The following is an 8,946-nucleotide window of genomic DNA, read 5'->3' as shown; positions in this document are numbered from 1 at the left end:
ATTCTATTCTATTCTATTCTATTCTATTCTTCTATTAACAATATGATTCCTTTTTTGTAAGTTTTAAAACAAAATTTAAGCAATGCATTTTTAAGAGAATCATACATTAGGTGGCAAAATTATAAGCAAAACAAGGAAACAAGGAAACAATATAAGTTTCAAGACGGTGGTCATGACTGGGGGTAGGTAAGTACTAGAGAGTGACAAAGTACTGTATTTTAAAGTTTCTCCCACCCCTTACCCCCAAGCACTGGGTGGATCATTTTGACGTGGAAGCTGAGGTTCTTTAGTTTGGAAAAACAGTTTTATTGTCTTGTATTATTTCTTTTATAATTTCTTAGCTTCCAATTTCTCTATTTTTTTTCTTTCTGTGCTCCTTTTAGCCAGATGTAAGTCTTTCTGGGTTAATTCTCTGAGTTAATTTTTTCTTATGTATTGTCCACAGAATTTTTTCCTCGAGTCTTGGAGCTTTCATTGGCTATTTTCCAAACTTTCTACTGAATTTTTCTGTTTGGGTATCATATTGTTCATTACCCAAAACATTGTCATTCCCAAAGTGTTCCTTGAATTCTTTTGTTTCTTTTATGCAACATCATATTCTATCATTGAAGCAATTAATTAGAGGATTTTCTAAAACACTTTCTTTTGCTGCCTGCTTGGTTTTTGTTTCTTAGGGAGGTCTTTCTTTGTTCTTTGTCTTTCATGTTATAGACATTCCTTAGTTATTTGGTTATCCTTATTTATCAAATTTAAGAATAAGGAATCAAAAACCTGATTAGAAGCTATGGATTCATGGATGTGACTTGTCTTGTGAGCTTTCAGCAGTGTGATTATGTAGAGACAAAGTTCTTTTATTAGGGAATCTACAACTATAAGTATGTGTAGGCTTTTTATCTAGAGCTGATCTGTTTCTCTAGAATAGAATTTTCTTGAAATTCTATTCTATCCATTTCTGCCTGCCCTCTGCAGAGGACCTGAATGAGGTTCTCAAAATTTCATGTGCAAATTCTTACTTATATTTCCTGTTTCAGTGTAGTGCCTCATCCCTGTTATCTAGGTGTCTCGTGGTTCTGGATCTAGAGATTTTTCTGGTTTAGCTCTCTAGATAATATCTCTCTGGTTTCATCTGAAGGAAGAGAGGGGCTTCATCATCTGGTAGTTCAATGTGCACGGGGTAGACAAGTAGTATCATTGTTGTCCAATACTTTTTAGGCAGACTTTCAAACAATTCCACTGCTTTTAGCCACTTACCTTACTCTGCTTCCATACTTGGTGTCTCTGAAATCTTGACACTTTCTGGATTTCTGTGGTTGCAAATTAGCCTTTCTCTGGTATTCCTCTCAAAAATCTTATGGGTGATAGTAACCCCTGCACTGCTTGAAAACAGATTCTCCTTATTCAGTTCACTTTCAATCTCTAATTAATTGGTTTAACTCTGTAGTCTACTAGTGAGTTCTGTTCTATTCTCTTTATTCCTATATGTTTATATGTTTTGAGTAAGAAATTGAGGGCTAGAGAAAAGATAAATGCATATGCTTTTCACTATGTTAAACTATAAATCCATCTTCATATTATTTACCATTACTTCTCACTTGAATTGTATGTGAGTAGGTAAAAAAAAAAATAAAAAGAAAAGATCACAAAGGAAAAATACTCATGGTGATAGATAGTTTTCTTAATGGAGTGGTATTTGAGCTGAGAGCTGATAAATAAGTAGAGATTAAATCAATTGAAAGTAAGGCAATGGATATCAGTAGAAAGCACTCCTGGCCAGGAAGAAGCATAAGCAAAGAATCCACAGAGGAGGAGGGAGAATGGCACATTTGAGAACCCAAGTGAAGGTTTCACTCAAGATTGCAAGGACAGTCCACTTCTGAGGACAGGTTGGAAAACCAGAGAGGGGTCAGATCATGAAAGCCTTTGGACACTTATTTAGAAATGTCATCTTCATTCTGATGGCTTTTGGAAGATTTAATCAAGGAAGTTACACAATGAGATATACTTTGCAAAAATCATCCCAGTTGCAGTATAAGAAATGAAGGAGACAAAAATGGATGCAGGGAAAAATTGATTACAATGATAGTTCATATGAAAGAAAATGGTAAATGTGGGTGAGCATATTGGGGGTAATATGATGAGAACTGGGCAAATTTAAGAGGTTTTTAACAGTAAACTTGGATTATTGGCATTGATCGGTAAATTTATTGTGGCATGTAGTGAGAGGTAGGCATGGAGATGCTCCTTAGGTTTAAGGTATGCGTAACTAGATGGATATTGGCTTCATCTACTGAGATAGAAAGCACAGGGGGAAGGCCAAGTTTGGGGGAATGATTACAAATTTTGTTTTAGACAGTTTTACTTTGGTGCCTGAAATATCAATTAGGCAAATAACATATGGTTGGGGACTCTGAGGAGAGCTCTAGGTTGGAGAAACAAGTTTACAAGGTTTGTGGATGATAAAAGTTGTGCATCTGAATTGGATCACCTCAGAAGAGAGGAGAGAGCAAAGAGGGAAAATGCCCATGCTCTTCAAGAAGAAAGATTCATCAGTACAAAACTTGTAATTCAACAAAGGTTAGCTTCATATAAGGATAAAATGGTTTATAAACTCCCAGCCTTTATTTTAGAGCCTGGAACACAGTAAAAGCATATGTGACTGAATTGAACAACAATAACAAAAAAGACAATGATTAATCATAAAGCTCTTTAAATTCATCACTCTCACTTGATGTGCAAAGAATTACCTTCATCAAACTTGTTTTCCTACCCAAATTGTGTCTACCATTCATGATCATCAAAAAGTATAATTGTTATAAAAATCTCCTGATATATTGTTTCCAAGAAGTGGTTACTTCCTCCTGGAAACCACAGCTCTCCCTTGGTATCTCTGTCACAATACCTATATTTTCTTTTTACTTTAGTAATTTATATATGGATCTTATCTCTCCTTATATTTCATAAATTTCTTGAGGTCAAGAGCTAAGTCTTTTATCAACTTTGTATTCTACACATCTGTCTAGCATAATGGCTAACATGTAGTAGATGACCAATAAATATTTATTTAATAAATGCAGGAATGCGTCATTATGCACAGACATCAGCTACTGTAACAACTGAGCTGTGAAATCCCAGGTCCCAGGATAATAGCCTTGTCATATCTGGGAAGCAATGAAGCACAAACTTTTGAGAAAGCTCACATTCTTTTGGATTTCTGTGGTTCCGTAGTCTATCATACTTTTTACCTAGAAGAAGGTATGCTCATGCACGTGTAGTGAAAAATGAATTGATCCCTACATGAATACACCATAAGCCAAATAGAAAAATTTTATCTTCTTTATTTTAAGTTTAAAGTTAAAATTTTCTATAGATTTTTTTCTTTAAATTATCAAGCAACACTAGAATGCCAAGACACTTAGGGCTAATCATATTCATGTGTGCATATATATGTATATGGATGTGTGTATGTATATATGTGTGTACCTATGTATATCTATATCTAGACACACACACATTATTTTAAAAGATATCGAGAGATAAAAGTTCCATAGCTTTCTTCAAGAGGTTTTATAACACTACCCACCTTTATGGTTAGTAAGTTCCTTGCGTTAAACTTTTTAATGTAATTTTGTTCAGATACAGGATGAATATTCAAAACAGCTTGTCAGCAGTTTTCTTCTTTCCTTACTTGTGCTTTTCGATTATTTGAAGACAGCTATAATTCTTCCCTAGTTAACTTAATGTGGAGATTACATAGCCTCAAATTTTCTCATTATGTGTGTCTTATATTCCGTCTTATTATTTAATAAGTCTACTGCTGGCCAATTCTAGTTTTTATATCCTTCTTAATTTGTTTTAAGAATATTTTATTATAGTTCATTAAATAATTGCCCAGCACTGGTATTATATTATAATTTTTCTAGGAATATTTAATAATTAACATAATTAATTTATAAATTTTAAAGGCAAATTTTTCTTTGTTAAAGGATTTTCCATTTTTTATTTCTCCATTTCTAAATCGAAATATTAGAAGAGAGCCATAGAATTTATTTTGTAAAAAAAAAATATTTGGACTTAAAAAAAGTCTTTAAACACCAATCCATAATGAAGGTTAATTAAAACTGTATATTTTTCCCTTAGCTATCAACAACTAGTTTTGGCATAGATTATTGGATTTATAATTAGATGTAATTTGACTTAATTAGTTGGCTATAGCTCTTAATTATGGTATACCTTTTCCCATTATGGCCACTGTAACAGCAGCTTAGGATAAACATTGATGCTCCCCCTTGCCAGTGGGACTAGCTGTATCCCTTGGGTTATTTGTGTGATAATGAGAATGAGATTTCAGGAGCATGACAGACGGTCTAGGCATGAAATACTGTTTTGGCACAGCTCCCTTCACTGCCTTTCAAAAATGGCAGCCTAGTCCACCAAAAATAAAAAAAGTTTCATGTGGATTGTTAATGTTTTATTGTGATTTTCTACTGCGAGGAGTCAAAGGGAGACTTAGGCAAATTAAAAAAAAAATTGGGAAAGCCGAGTTTTGTTAGAAATTTCCTGAAATCAAAATACTAACGTGGGTTACCTAAATGCACTTTGCTGCATAAAATAAGTCACACGTATATCTTGAATCCTTTTGTTTCAGAATTCCATGATGCTATTTTAGCCACACCCCCAAAAACCATCCTAAAAAGGTTACTAGGAAAGGATGTAGTACATCGGGAAGCTAAAATAAAGCAATTTTGTATGTTCCCTATGAATAAAGTTGAAGTGATAGCAACTGTCAAAGGAAACATTTTCAGAGGGGTTAGAGAAGAATGGTCCTTAGCTGTTGAATACTCATACATGTTTGATATGGGAGCACAGATCCTATGTGCCATGGAAATAGTTTGGGGTTGAAAATAGAAGATATACACACAGATTATATGGTAATTTGGTATCACTTCTCTTATTTGCAGACTAAATCATTCTTAGTCCATTTCATAATAGCCAATTACAGGTTACTCAAGGGACATGGATCATGCAAATCAGCTCATATTTCACTGAGTGACTGTTTCTTCGTGTGTTTTGAGCTATTATCTTCATTACAGTGCAGCACATGAATCCAACTCATCTGTACTGTAATTGCTATAAATCAAGCATGCGTTTGCCATTATTTATTGCCTACTATAAAGAGTTTTAATAATATTTAGAGGGCATTGCAATAAAAGCAATCATTTATTGTGTCTGCTTACAGGGTCACTCAAGGTTTTCAACAAAAGCCAATGTCATTTCCTAATCTTTTAATATTCATAAGGTAACATCACTTGCAAATGGTACATTATGATTTATAAACATTTCCTGGGCAGGAGCATAAAAGCATCATTATAATTCCTTCCCAGGAAAAAGTTAGATTCTGTCAGGCAAACAGCAACATAGGGTACCAGAGCCCTGTGTTCTTAACTGGATCTTGTTTCTCTTTGTCCATTGCTCTCGATCATACCACTTAAACTCACGCTAACTATAAATTACAGAGGGCTTCTCAGAATCCTCCTACAAGGGAAGAGCTACATTAGTATTTGAAAAGAAGGTTGTGACTTTCCTTTCTCATCTCAGTCATAACAGAAGTAGCATGGTGTGATAGACAGCCTGGAGAAGAAGGCACAAAAACCTGGGCTCAAGTTCTATTTACATCAATTACTACATGTGTGACCTTTGGCAAATAAATGAATCTGTATAGCATCTGTTTTCTTTCAGGTAAAATGGAAATAATACTTGCTCTACCTGTTCAAAGTATCTCTGCAAGGATTATATGAAAGCCAGTTGTAAAGTACAAAGTAACCAAACTATTAGTTGTAAATATAACTTTCTTGTCAGAAAGATAGATATATAAAGGACAGAAGAAATATATTACTTCGTATTTATCTAGAAAAATCATGGAATCTAGGCTGTCAGGCTCTTACATCGAATCTACATATCATTGGTAAATTTTGTCTACCACATCCCCAGACTTTGCTTTGGTATCCCCAGTGATGGACATTACATTACTCATGACAGTAATGTAACTAAATCTGATAGTTCTCTCTAATTTAGTGCTAAAATCTATTTTTATTTTGGAACAGATACAACAAGCCAAATGTCTTTCTTCTTTATCAGCCTCTCTGATATTTGAAGACAAGTATATGTACTTCTCAAGTCTTAACTGTTTTCATATGAAATATTTCAAATTCTTTCAATAATTCTTTATGAAACTTGATTTCAAGTTACTGGTATATATGGGTAAATGTATTCTGAAGAATAATTTGGTTTGATTCAAATTAATTCAACTCTGTTAAAAATGCTCAATATTTACTATGTGCCAGAAATGTGCTAGGTTCTAGAGATACAAAGTTGAACAAAGTACAATGAATGCCTCAAGTGGCTCCTACTCTAGCCAAGTCAATCCTTGTATTTAATCTATAGCACAACATGGCCAACTGTAATATACTGAACACACTTTATGCCAAGCTCTTTGGCATGGGGTGGGAATCCCACAGATGAATTCTACCTTTGCCAAGCCCTCATTTTTTGTTGGGGAGTGAGGGCAGGTAAGAGTCATTTGTAAACAAGTTTATTAGGTGAGGGAGAAAAGAAAGAATATTTTTAAAAGGGGAGAGTGTCATGCCCTTGAAGGCACAGACCATTTCTATCTTGTTCCCTTATATCTCTGGTACCTAGCAAGTGCTCTGCACATGGTACATATTCTGTAAATATCCTGAGTAATGGAAGCATGCAAGCAGGTAAGAATTCTCAGAGCATATGGCATAAGAAGAAAGTGAGGCAAGGAACGTAAGAAGGGACCTATAGCAGATATCATGAGAGCTGCCCACATCCCTTTAGGTCTTGGACAAAGAGTACTGATGCTACTTTGCCTGCCCCTGAGGCAGACCAAACAGTGCCACATAATGCAAGTCCTTATAAGCCATACTTAAGAGTCTAAACTCTATCTAGTACAATCTAAAGTGCTGTATTAGCAGCATAATTAAAGTATTAAAAATACTTTGTTTATGGCATTTTCAGGACTCTTACTCAGCCTAGTATGAGCACTGGGTGGAACTTTACTTCCTGTTCCAATACTAAAAACAGGAAAGGGGATATGAACCCTTTTCTCATATCTTTCCCTGCATAACACTGCATCCTAACTGGAAACTGGTCCTTATACCATACTAGAAAAAAGTTTTAGGAATAAAGAAAAGATATGGGTGATACCCTGACTTTTTGGAGAATTCTCCTAACTTGATGGCTGGGATGTACCCTAGAGGCACTGAGAGCTTGTCCTGGATCTCCTGAAAAATCTCATGCACATTTTCTGAGACTGATGCACTGGCCACAATAACATGCAGGCTACTCTGGACACTGATGCGTAAAAGGAGGAAGGGTCTGAATACCAAATACAGTGACTACTCTAAACACACACTCTAAATACAATCTGATTGCCCTGGAGCTTCCTAACAGGGTGGCCACCATCACAACTCCCAACATATTAACTCTCTCAGAGAGATACACTATGCCAGAGTTTCCACCCTGGAGGGCAAACAGGCCACCACAGATTGTGGATCACCTAGTCTTATCAACAAACCCCAGTACTGCAGACATCCAGGAAGGTAAGGATGAGATCATTTCCAGGGCCCAAAGTACTATCTTCTACCTAGCCATATAATATACTTCTCTCTGCTGAAACACTGGCTCTCTAAGGATCTACAGGATGTTATTTCCAACTTATAATTCCAGCCACTGAATGTACCAGCACCTAATGATTATGTGACCATAACCAACTTTTAAGTTACAATTAACATCAATAACCAAAGGCCTTTTGATTATGGCTGTTAATGAGAACGCTATGTATTTCTTAGTATTTCATTTCTTATTCTATCTAAAATTAATTTCAGCATAAAAACAAGGTGCGATATTAAAAAATTCTATTTTTAACATCACACACACATACACACACACACACACACACACACACACACACACACACAGAATTCTAATTACTTCTGAGACTGCCACAGAGATGCGCTTGCTTGCTTGCTTGCTTGCTTGCTTTCTTTCTTTCTTTCTTTCTTTAAATATGGAATGCTTCACAAATTTGAGCACCATCCTTGCATGGGGCGATGCTAATCTTCTCTGTATTGTTCCAATTTTAGCATATGTGCCACCAAAGTGAGCACTGATCATTGGATTTCTTAAGCACTATATATAAGAACATTTTTCATCAGCTTAAAATGAAATATTTATATATATGAAAATGCAATGCAACATTGGGTATAGTCATGAGATAATTTTCATTAAAAATATGACAAATATTTACAATTTGATAACATACAGCCCTACCCTATACACCCTACAGGGATTGAGTGAAACACAGTTTTTACAGCTATATACATACCCACAAATTCCACACCAATTTCACATCAGTTCCACACTTGTATATTCACACTAAATACTACAGAGTTATGCAATGCTTTGGCTATAAGAATATTTATAACATTCTTGCTTAAGTATCAAAAAATTGGGGGAAAAACCCTAAATATTTAGTTATATACATTGATAAAATTAATGTTGGGGGTCTCAACATTCTTTTTAGCCCTTAAGTATATTATAGATGAATATTTATTGATATTAGATAATAATTTATTGCTTATTTCTTAGAAACAGGTTATAAGAAAATATATGAAGTTTAAATTTTTGTAAAATAAAATTCCATGTAGCTATATACATGAGATATAATTCTATGGCCAGACATTGAAAAAGTAGCATGGTTTATCTTTGAATGGTGGATACTATGAATGGTTTTTAAAAATTTTGTCTTCACTTTTATTATCTTTATTTTTTCACATTTTTTAAAACACTAATTAAGGTCATAGTAGAAAAATGGCTAAGGTACAGATTGCAAAGTGTTTTTAATGCCATACAATGGGCTTAAAA

General features: G+C 34.6%; 1 non-coding gene across 1 annotated transcript; it reads right to left on the bottom strand.

The window, feature by feature from the left end:
- Positions 1-8,083: 8,083 nt before the first annotated feature.
- LOC120236711 lies at positions 8,084-8,189 on the bottom strand. The gene has a single exon (XR_005529747.1). It is a non-coding gene; the product is annotated as a U6 spliceosomal RNA (small nuclear RNA).
- Between the last annotated feature and the right edge of the window lie 757 nt (positions 8,190-8,946).

The sequence above is a fragment of the Hyaena hyaena genome, unplaced genomic scaffold (assembly GCF_003009895.1).
Source record: "Hyaena hyaena isolate Hyena2069 unplaced genomic scaffold, ASM300989v1 scaffold_159, whole genome shotgun sequence".
NCBI lineage: Eukaryota > Metazoa > Chordata > Mammalia > Carnivora > Hyaenidae > Hyaena > Hyaena hyaena.
The sequence above is the reverse complement of the archived record's forward strand: the minus strand, read 5'-3'. Positions and strand labels throughout refer to the sequence as shown.